Below are 13,113 nucleotides of genomic sequence, written 5' to 3' on the forward strand. Positions count from 1 at the left end.
CTTACAAGTGGAGAAGAACATCAAAAGGATTAATGCTAAGATTGATTATCGAATCTCCATGAAAGATTTGATCAACATAATTGATCATATCAAGAAGTAGAAGAAGATCAAGAACAAGAGAGAGACAAGGAAAAGAGACAAAGCATTTACAAGTATGGAAAGATGGCTGATTCAAAATGAAGATTCAAGCTCAAGTGATGAGAGCTTCACCATCCACTCCTTAAAAAAAGATCTTCCTCAAGATTATCATCACATAAGTCTTCATGCAAGCCATCTCACAAGTGTCATATGACCAAAGGTGTAGATAACGATATAAGTGATGATGAATCTCATGAGGATTCCCCCTCTCATGAAGAACTTCTTGAATTGGTCTATGAGCAACAAAGGAACTTAAAGAAATAATCAAAAGAGGTTAAGAAATTCAATGCATTTAATGACATTCATACTACATTTATTTCTAATTATGAATAATTATTGAGCAAATTCAATTTACTAAACAGGAGCATGAATAGCTTAAGGCTAAATTTGAGTGCATTAAATATCAATCTAAAGTCCATTTGAAGCAATCTACCTCTCTATTTAATTTCAATTCTAAGGTAGATATTTTCACTTCTTGTGATGAGTTAATTGTTACATCTAACTCACCCCTTTGCAACGAGATATGTATTGAGAATATTTTTTAGAACCATCTAATAAACTTATTGCACAAGAGAATGATGAGCTCAAGCAAGAAGTGAAGAATCTTAATGAAGACTTGGCAAGATTAAATGGCAAAGAACATGTTCAACATCCTCAAGATAATCGCGATAGCATGATGAATAAGCTTGCGGAGGGGTGAACCGTGGCATGCTTCAAATGACATCAAGAAGGCAACAAGTCTTTCCAATACAAGCAAGTTGAGAAGGAGGACAAGGAAAATAAAAATATGATGAATATCTCCAACAAGACCTTCAATCTCTACACCAAAACCAACTACAAGATCAAGACTAAGAGTAACCACTACAAGTTTAAGAAGGACAATGGTAAGACAATTGCACACATGGTTGGGAGAAATGGTCGGAGGTAGAACTAATCTATTTGGGTGCTTAAGAAAGTCATCACCAATATGAAGGGGTCCAATCGGTTTGAATTCCAAAGAAAACTTGAAGCCCGAGACGGCTATAGGGATTTGGAGACTTGGCTCATAAGATGAACTAAAGGTTCAATCAAAAAAGTCAAGTGTACAAGATTGAACGTATTAATAAAGATCATGATCATCATATACCTAAATTCTCATCTAAAGGTAAAAGAGGTAATGGTACTAGATTCAACATCTTTTCAATTAGTGAGTGCTTTTGCCTTGTCTAGGATTATACATGCTTATTTCAAATTATTGCAATGCCTAGTGTAGATTTTTCATATGGTAGGTTGTTTGTGTTTCTCTCTTTATTATGAGCAACCTACATGGTTTATTAGTTATAGGTTCCTTACATGACACTAGTTTTACAATTGGTATTCCTTATGTGCCATGTGTTGAATCTATATGGTATCCTCCTCATTGTTATCAATAACAAGTGCGTATATCTCACAAGTATTTAACACTTATATGTGCACATTTAAAGAGAGTATATCCTATGGGTTGTGATTTTGGGACTAACATGTGTTTTAAGTAATACATTTTGTAGTCTCATAGAGTAATCGACAAGTCTCCAAAGATATGCAATGTTTAAAGGCTTTAATTGGTATTTTTGTCAAATCTTTTGTTCATTTAAGGTACCTCAATGCATTATATGACTTAAACTTCCTATCTTGACATATTTTCTAGTTGTGCATATGTTTCTTTCTCATCATATATACACACACATATAAGGGGAGTTTAGACTATATGATGTGAGTTTCATGACTTATGATCCATGTGCTTTAATCTCAATTGATATTCATATATCTTTTAAATTGAACCCCTACAAATGCTATCACTTTATTAGATCATAATTTATGAAGTGCTCTCTCATGTGCTCTAATATTTTTCCCTTGAGTTTAACATGTGTTTATAACTTTTTTTTAGATTGTTGAAAAAGGGGGAGAATTGTGATGATCAAAGCAAGTGCAAGATACATGAAGGTTGACAAAGGGAGAGAAGCTCTTGCATATACCATCAAGGGGGGATATTAGCATTGGAGAAAGAAGAGCCACAACAAAAAGGGACTAAGTGGTAAGAATATGTATACAAATAATGTGGTAAGACTTTGTGCTCTTTTTTGAAACACAGACTTTGTGCTCTTTACAATTTGTATCATTTATTACTTGCCACTTGCTTTTGTTGTGTTGTCATCAATCACCAAAATTAGGGAGATTGTAGCGAAAATAGCCCTATTAGATCATGATTATGATTTTGATAATTAATAACAACATAGTCAATATGACTAACATTTTTGTCAAGAATACATATTAGTAGGTCTCATGGATGCAATACAATAAGAAGCTATTGTAGCTGGGACAAAATTTGGTTGTATTGGAGAAGTCACAGGAAAAATGACTATGAACCCTCCATACTACCTTTTGTTGAACTGTTCTTTTTATACATAGAGTTTCATGGTGAACCCTCCATTGATTTTTGGACAAATTTTTTTGATACATGTTTGTATTTCCTTGAGTCATGTAGATGCACAAGAGAAAGCTTAAAAGGAGAAAGTTATTGCTCATTGGTGCTGCTGCATATGTGGCTACTTTTATGGTTGCTTTCTATGTCTAGTCTAGATTGGGAACATGAGAGAACCTATTACATATGGTCCAATTAAGGAAAAGGATAAGACTAGAATTGACTATATGAACAATAAAATTTACAAGAATGATATTGTTTCTCGCGAGATAAACAAGCCCTCGATGACGTTTCGCTTAGAGTAAATATATCACGAGCATGCCAATATACAACAATATATGAGTAAAGAAACAACAAGCTGAATGAAAACATTGTTATTTTATTAATCCATTTGAATCCATAAAGTATAAGTTTCTGATTACAACTCATGATCACATACGCCACACAGGCATATGTCACACGCACGCATGTATATGACTAAATCGGGGCTTTGTGAAGCTCGTTGGTTAATTATGTCCATATTTCATGGACGATATCCGATTAAGCGTGCTGTGATGGTCAAGGTATTGATGGTCTTCTGAGCCCTGCATAGCTGTAAATAAGAGACAAAGGCTGGTCTCACCTAAACGTCATTGACCAGAAGACAACCCGAAGCATCATTAGCTTGTTAGCCTCAGCATGTGTGTGATCGATCATCATCGGCCTCAGCCTCAGGCGATATAGACAACGGAGGGTGGAGAGACTAGGCGCATAACGGACTCACGTAGCTGCAACCTAGGGGGAGCCCAACGATCCGCTTAACGTCTAAAAATCTCTCACTACCCTAGGCAACATATATTAGAGGCATCATTCCCTAGGCAACATATATCCAAGGCAACATTCCCTAGGACTCAGCTGTTCATCATCGGCCAATTCGAAGGCAACATGCAATTTATATCCGTCATCAACCCACCGAAGGGGACATACATCATATTGTCATTAACACAGGCAACAAACATCACATTAGTCATGAGACCTCGGTGCAATCATCACAAACATCCAACAAACTATAGGCATTAGGTAGGAGGCATCATCTTCCCACCATCATCAAATGACAAAGTAGCCACCCGACAATAGATAGGCAGCGACAGGCTACCACTTCATCTGACCAACAAGACTTCCCCATTATCAACAAAGCAAGCAACACTACACATTATTTGATAATAGGCTGCAATCCATATCATAACATAGCCATGCAATCATGCATAATAAGCATCATAATTAGACTACATCAAATAGATAGCATATCAGGCCAGATGACCATAAGCGTACTCGGCGTTTGAATCAACTAGCCACTGGATCAATCAACAGATGGCTACAATTGTCACCTAACCAAACAGTAGTAACAGAAACGCACATATGGCCGGGCTCAAGGGAAGTAACATAAGACAGATGTATGCTGAACATTAGGCCAGAAGCAAAGCAAAAAGGCATCAGGACATCAGCGACCCAAATACCAAGTGAAATCCCTCAAGGCAGCATCAACGCGACGCCAGCTGGCATCACCTCAGCCCTAGAACGACCATGGCCACAAGCACATATGCATCGGCTGACCATCAACATCAACACACACACACGCGCACAGGTCTAGTGGAGCTTGACATTGGCTCAATGCTCATACACCATCACAGATTGATAATGTGCCAAAGCGCGGCAAAGATCAACACACAGGCCAACAGTGAGCATACTAGATCATAGACCATAGCACGCACACCAGTGGCACGCATAAGGATGGCAACACAGCGACGATAATGATGGAGAGGGCAGCCGGCCATAGCAAAGAGAGGGGCCAACAAAGACACACACATGCGTGGATCAAAGGCATGCCGACCAGCCACATGACGCCGGCACGCACGGCGGCCAGCTCAATGGCACGGCCAGAGACACGCATACAGGGAAGCTAGCAATGGCTGGCAATAACACCAGCACGGCAACACACATGTGAACTAGCTGGAGCACCTCGACAACATCGTTGTGAAAGCCGGCTGGAGCGTCTCAACAACCATAGCCACCCAAAACATTTGGACCACATCAGTTGTACAACACACAGGAAAGTCACTAGCATGCCATAGAAACACGCACACCAGAATACACATCGGCGGCGAACATATACAATGGATAGTACACATGTCGACCAGAACACATCCAATCGATCAACGATAATGGACAAGCACGTCGGCTGGTAGCGAGATGAACACGCACGCACACGACCAGGCTACGGATCAAAACTCTACGCTGGAACTTGCATCAGTGGAGCAGCACAGTATGAGATGATGGTGATGACGTACCTCGTCGACACGCCGATGATCAACGCGAGACCGGCCAACACGCCACACCTGTGGTCAAGCAGTAGCACGACGATGACTAGGTCCTCCATGGGCAGTGGCAGCACCTGGCTTCTTCCTTCATGAGCGACACGCATACACAGTCGAGGAACAACACGATAGCTCGTAGAACAGATCGATCAATGACATAGTCAGCCAAGCATCATGGCATATAGATCAATCGATGACATGACGTGGCACCACGCTCACATGTCGGTGCACACACCTCATGGCACAGCAATGCAAACACATCAACAGCCCATCAACCAGACCCGCTTGCGACCATGCACACCTAGATTAAATGGTGGCTTTAGACACGCAACACAATGACGACAATGCACAACAACGGCGATGTACATCAGCACGATGACGGTGCATGCACACTAGTATGACGATGGCGATGCACACAAGCATGATGCATGATGGTGTGGCGAAATGACTCAACAGCAGTATGCCAGAGACACACATATGGTAGCTCAAGCTGCTTTGGAGCCATGCACCTAGGGCAAAGATATGAATGGATCGACGGCGCCACCGGCCGGATCAAACACAAACATCAACATCTCCATGGTGCGGTGCTGGAGCACCGGTCAGAGCAAAAGAGGGCAACGCAACAGTAGCGTCAAAATCCAGCAAAGCAAGGAAATAGGGAGCCCGTATGAATACAACACGGCCAAGGCACGAACGTCGGTGGCAACATACCAATCACTAGACATGGCGGCGGCGGTGGCATACCCACTAGTGGTGCACATACCTTGACAGGCGGCACGACAGTACCTTAGGGTGGCCAATTACTTGACCAAGGTGCAGGTCCACAATCCTGGGTGGTGGCCAGTAGCCTGTCAGCGCGACAGCAGGGCTATGCGCTCCTTCCTCTACGTCCCTCATTTGTGCCAAGGGCAGCTAAAGCGAAACATGGGAATAGGCCAACAGGGACCTCGCCCCTGTCCATGAGATAGGTAGAGTTCAGTTGGGATTTGATTCGCACTCGATTTTGATGATTGATTTGTTGGAGATAAAGAAGCATCCAATCAGGAGAGATGGACACCTTTATTGTGGATCAGTTTCATCTTTGCGGGAGGAGGAGAGAGGCGCTCGGGCTCGGAGATAGCAGCAGACGATGACTGCTAGACAAGAGGCACAGGGAAGAAGAAGCGAATTAAGGGTAGTGCTATTCTACACCAGGGTTTCCATTTTGTGGCTGGTGCTGTTTCTTTTCCGTCAAGCCAACGTGCTCAACGGCCATTTGGAGCGTCCTCGCCTTTCGGTTTCGGGTCCACACCACGTGGGTAGCAAGCGGCGCGTGCATCCCGTGCACCACCTTGACAAGGCCCTGCGAAATCCCCACACCGCACATCCCCTTTCGTTAGCACTGCTCACCTCTCGTGGACACCGTCCATACGCCGCTCCTTCGCACAATTGCCCATTTCTAGGCACCCGATCACCCACCAATGCATGCACCCGTTGCAGAGGCAGCAGCCCCGCGAGGGCCCCTCGCTACACCCACCAAAACAACCACACAACTCAATAGCTTCACCACTGACTGGTGGGACCTTCTGTTAGCCTCACAGAGTGCTTGAGAACCATTGCTTTGAACTTTGAAGAAGCAGAAAATTTTATGCAGGAGCATTTCAAAAATTTCAACTGAGAAGTTTATGACAAATACTCAACTTAGATAGTTGTTGCAAGTGCTAACCACGTGATTCAGAATTTAAGTACTGGAAACTCAAAAAATAGTGGTCACATCTTATCCTCTTACTATTTCCTAGATCTAATCTGCAAAGACAAAATTTGCAGAACTTGCTTGCCTTTACAGTAAATGTAACCTGCAAGCTATCAACTTGAATGAGCTAGAAACGGGCCTGGGAAACTATTGACGACTACTGGACTAAACTATTGATACTACTGAATAAATTTACTGTAACTTTGGAATTAGTGACAACTACTGACACCGCTGAACAAAAACAACTGATATTACTGAACAAACTACTGATACTATTAGTAACTACTGACAACTACTAACAGTACTGACACAAACTACTGAACAAATTATATTATAACTTGGAACTACTAAATACTGAACTGCTAACACTACTGAATAATTTTTCTATGACTTAAAACTACTGAATTAAACTATTGACACTATAAAACAAACCTACTGTACAAATTTACTATAACTTTGGAACTACTGACATTACTGAACAATAACTACTGAACAAAAACTAATGACACTACTGAACAAACTACTAATACTACTGACAACTACTAACACTACTGACACAAACTACTGAATAATTATACCATGCCATGTAACTATTGAATATTGAACTACTGACACTACTAAATAATTTTTCTATGACTTAAAACTACTGACAACTACTGACAACTACTGACACTACTGAACAAACTACTGATACTATTGGCAAAATATTATATAAATTAAATACCCCATGGCACACGAATGAAGGATCAATGTCTGAACACCGGAAGAATCTCCTTCGATAGGTTTCGAGCTTATGGGATACCTTCATTTCACATGCAGTACCACACTTGCATAACGGCGGTGGTATATCAAACGTAGGCATACCATAGCTCGCCGTCTCTTTACTTCATCTTGTATTTGGGGCAAGGATAACATACAAAGTTCAACATTGTCTTTTATAGTCATTTGCATCATCAATTGCGAACACACACTGCTACAATCACACCCTGCTGCATGTACATAACCTATGTTGTGAGTCTGGCTTTAGACATGGAGTGATCACACAACTCAGCTTTTAGCATGAAATGACAACACCTTGCTATAGCACATCTCTGTCGTGGCTCACACTTTAAACATGAAGTGACCACAGGACAGAGCTTTAAACATGAAATAACAACACATATGTCGTGAATCAGGCTTTAGACACGAAGTGACTACACGACTCAGCTTTAACGATGAAATGACAACACGTCTATCTGACTCAGGCTTTAGACACGAAGTGACCTCATGACAAAGCTTTAATCAAAAATTAAATGATAGCACATCTTTCCTGACTCGGGATTTAAACACAAAGTGACCACACAACAGAGCTTTAACTATGAAATAACAACTCAGGGGTTCATTTGCTGGAAAGCGGTAGTAATAAGTACCAGCTACCCCTTTCTTTCGAGAGATACCTCAACACATGTCTGTGCTTTTATGTGCTTTTAAGGGTAACCTAACCATGTTGCTCTTGTATCATTGATGATTAGTTGAGACTGTTCCAACACGATGAAAAAAGAACTACTCCATGTTGTCAGAGAAGAGGGAGCTGGAGTTGGAGATAGAAGCGCACGAGTCATGCATGCCACGATGCGACTGCGTTATAATAGCAAGCCATACCCATGCAGAATGAACTAACCACAACAAGCAACAACTTTCACAGAAATCTCTTCCAAGCATCAATGCCATAATTTTTTCCATCTTTCACAGGGAATCTCTGTCAAGCATCAATACCACTATATTTCCAACTTTTACAAGGAATCCCATACTCCATATCCCAGCCATGCCTATACACTCGGTCCATGCACCAGCCCCCAGCCATCATAAATAACCCCACCTTAATCATGGATACACCACTCATTCATTAGCTCTCTCAACTACAATATCTTTTTTAGCGCCACCAAGCCCACCCAAGAAACATTTGATGGATTTTCATCCCCAGGGGGTCGAACCGTCAATATGCTTCTGTGACAACCCTTGTAGGCTTCGTGAGTCCCATAACATCTCATACACATATGACCTATGCTTCTTCATATGTGTCAACCACCAATACGATAAGCCTCGACATGAACCGTACGAGTACCTACCGGTATAGCGACATACATCACTCATGTGGCACTTTTCATATGATTTCATACACTTTCTTACTAATCTTCCCTCTTTTTTCATTTGTCAAGTCTCCTCCACCTATATGTAACTTCATGGAATGGCTCAATATGGAACAAAATGAGCACCAGAAGCTGTGGGTCGATATGAGTATGTGGTGGAGGAAAGAAGCGTACACACATTGGTAGTATGAGCAATAGTAGGAGGAACTAATGCTGAAACGTCGGGAGGAGGAGCGCATAAGGAAGGCAGCGGAGGAGTGTGCCGCGGCTGAAGCATGCGAAGTGGAGAGGGAAAGCAAGTGGGAGAGGACCCGTCGCGCTAAGGCGGTGGGCCTCGATGCCCTGAGAAAAGGGCAAATATCTGATATGCACTCAATAGAGAGCATCTAATGTAACCGACATATTTTCATTCACTAAGGCATGTTAGGATTAGCAGCGATACACTATTATGTTAGTCTTTATACGCATCTTACACGCTAACGTTCGTTGTCATCATCTCTTTATGGTTATTAGCGTATGTAACATCTATACAGGGTTCTAGGATAATTTTTGCTTCTCAACTACTATTGTTCGTAAAATTATATTTTGTATCCTCCCAAGTTACTTCACTCTTATGCTCCGTGATGCTGTTAGCCTCCCAACACACAATTTTATATCAACTAAATCAAGAAATATTGACAAAATCACATCGAACCAAAAAAAAGGAAAAAAATAAATCACTTCATGATGTCGTTAGCCTCAACCTCATTAGGAAACATCCATGCACCTCATTGCTTCGGCCTCCGTGTAGTTGTAATTGATATTTTTGAAAGAGTGTGAATTCTTCTATAAGATGTATACTGAGTTTTGACAGTGCCTCATTGATATTCCACAAATTATTATTAAAAACTAAATAAAAAAGATATAACATGTCGGCACGTGGAATTCCAACATGACTATCTGTATTCCAATTACCGATATTCCTATCGGTACTCCATGTACCGATAGGCCTGTCGGCTAGCAACTAGACCGATATCCATATTGGTGTCTATCCAAGGGCATGTCAGACGCGGAATGCCGACATGCCTTTTCTTCGCATTCCGCGTGCCGACAGGCTCTCGGGCCTAGTACCATGTAGGTTGTCGATATTTAGAGTACCGACAGGTCCTTTGTCGATACTTCACGTGCCAACATGTATCTATTCTTGTAATTTTGTGGATTTAGATATTATTTCCATTATTTTCTAATAAAATAATATTATTAAAAAAAACTCTAGGAGAAGAACGCATGAAAACAGACTTTGACAGACACATGTGGAAAATAATCCTATAAGATCTGGTCTCGTGTATTTAAGGGATGGACATAATTTATAATGTGACATGTGATATTTTATCTTCTTCTTTATTTTTTTATCTATGATTTTTCTGACATAGATCAAACCCTTAAATACATTAGAGCATCTCCAACCGAGCTCTCTTCCCACCCCTTATCCTATATTTGAGGGAAAAACGATGAAAATCGATCTCCAACCGACCCCCTATCTGACCCTTTTATTTGAGGAGCCCTCAAATCTCCTCACTCACCCCCTACATCTAGGGGCTCCTCATCCGACCCCTCATCCGGCCCCTCACCCGCGCCGCCGCGCCCGCGCACGGCCCCTCCCGCGCCGCCACACTGCCCCACGCCTGCTCGCCCGCGCTTCCCCGCACCCGCTCGCCCGCCCACACTGCGTCGTTGCCCCCTCACCCGCCCGCCCGTGCCGTGGAGGCGTGGAGAGAGGGATCTCGAGGAGAGGGAGGTCGGGGAGATAGAAGGAGCGGGGAGAGAGAGGGAGCTCTGGCCAGCGTCGGGAGAGAGGCTCTGGAGAGAGAGGGAGAGAGGGGAGAGAGAAGAGAGAGAGTTACCAGATATTAATAAAATAGAGTTGATTCGAATATAGGGGGTTAAATATGAGGGATCGGTTGGAACGCGCTGAGAAGTATGTGATGAAATCTGGATGAGGAGTCTCTAAATAAGAGAAATAAAGGGTTAAATATAAGTAGTCGGTTGAAGATGCTCTTAGACCAGATTTTATTGGTTTATTTGCGGGAGCTCATTTTTTTAAAAAAAAATTGGCCAGCGGTGGGTCTTCCAATGAAGATAACAGTAAAGCCATAGTCCCAGAGTTCAAGAAACACACTGCACCCACATGCTCCACCTGGTGCTCATAATGTGCTCAAGACTCAATAAGACGGCCAAGGATGAACCTGGCTGTGAAAATGGACGAGGTTCACTCTCATCATGCACTGCAATCTAAACTACTTCACTCGTGCGCTCCATGATGCTGTTAGCCTCCTAACTCACACAATTTTAGATCAACTAAATTAGGAAATATAGCTAAAATCACATCAAACTAAAAATAGAAAAAAAATAAACCACTCCATAATGTCATTAGCCTTAGCCTCATTAGGAAACATCCGCGTATCTCATTGTCTCAACCTCCGTGTAGTTGTAGTTGATATTTTTAAAAGAGTCTGTTGGAGAACAGGCAGGCTACGGTAGCCTAAAACAAAAAATTTCTACTGCATTCACTCAGAAAATTATACTAGTAGGAGATCATAGATCGTTACCGCTTGACGCGCAGTGCAGCGGAAGAAGAGTTGGAGTAGATCGATCCAACGTCGTGCGCGTCAAACTCCTAGAGCAGCTTCTCGATCAGATCCGTGACCAACCCCGCGCAAGTGGTCACGCTCCTCGACCAACCCCGAGCAGGTGGTCACGCTCCTCGACCAACCCCGAGCAGGTGGCCATGCTCATCGACCAACTCCGAGCAGGTGGTCGTGCTCCTCGACCAATTCCGAGCAGATGGTCGTGCTCCTCGACCAACTCCTAGTAGGTGGTCGTGCTACTCGACCAACTCCGATCAGGTGGTCGTGCTCCTCGACCAACTCATGTTCGACTCGCCGAGAAGATCAGCGCCGTAATAGCAGCAGTGCCTCTACGGTGTCCACATGTACTGGGCAGAAACATCGAGCGTCGATGTGCTAGCACCACACGCGTGGCTAGAATTTTGAGAGATCGTGTGGAAAGTTACGGCTGGGGTTTTAGAGTGGCTCGACCTTCGTACGCCCTACCCACGCCTCTCCTTATATAGAGCTCGCTAATGGGCTCCCACATTAGAAGCCCTTTAGAACTCTAACTTCTCATAGATCACAATCCAATCAAAACCATATACGAATCCAATTCGCATGCTTTGTTCCAACCCATTAAATGTGTGACCTGTTAGGTTCATGTACAAACAGTTGCGACTCGAAAACCCTTTAAACCGAAATCAATAGCGATCCCTAGCAGGACATGTTGACTCCCGAGTATACATAAAAGATCATATCGGCTGAACCTTGATATACACATGCACCGATCCCTTCGCCTCACGATAACAGTCAAGCTCAAGACGATATACGTGTCACCCTTGTGATAGCTCGACCATTCACTCGATCAGGTAGTGGATTCATCATGATTAATTCTTTATCATATTGGCATAGCTATGCACTTTCTCAATCTAACTACCTCGAGGGGCTAGAGATATCTCTCCCGTTATCAAGGAGGGGCAAATTCCATCTTGATCGCTCATATCCCTACGACATATTTTATGACAAACCCGAAAACTATCTTTATGACTACCCGGTTACAGAATAGCGTTTGAAAGCCTCAAAGTATGCTACTACACATTCTGGGAATTAATGAAGATCTCAGGTCTAAGGATCCTGCAGGTACATTATTTGAGATAACAGCTGATGGCACATCATAAATAACAATCCCAACAGTATCTCAAGGTGGGTCTATCCAACATCATATTCTCTAACATAAATGTTCACATTGTTGACCTGGTATCTCTATACCTAGGATCCATGAAACGTGATCATCAATCAATACATGTGCTGTTTTTATATATCATCACAATGATATACGACCAGTGATCGACTGAGAATAACATCATGATATAAACAAAGAGTTTTATGAACAAGTCACATACTTACCAATCAATATAAACGATAGTCATTTTTAGAATAACACATTATTCGGTATTATATGAATATATACGTGTGATGAAATTATCTCTATGATTGCCTCTAGGGCATGTCACCTTTCATGTGAATTCTTCTATATGATGTATACTGAGTTCTGGCGACGCCTCATTGATATTTTACAAATTATTATTAAAACCCAAATAAAAAGGGACGTAACATTCCTATCATTATTCCACGTACCGATAGGCTTGTCGGCTAGCAACTAGACCGATATCCATATTGGTGTCTATCCAAGGACATGTCGGCACGCGAAATGCCGACATGACTTTTCTTC

Source organism: Phragmites australis, chromosome 11 (assembly GCF_958298935.1).
Source record: "Phragmites australis chromosome 11, lpPhrAust1.1, whole genome shotgun sequence".
In the NCBI taxonomy this organism is placed as follows: domain Eukaryota; kingdom Viridiplantae; phylum Streptophyta; class Magnoliopsida; order Poales; family Poaceae; genus Phragmites; species Phragmites australis.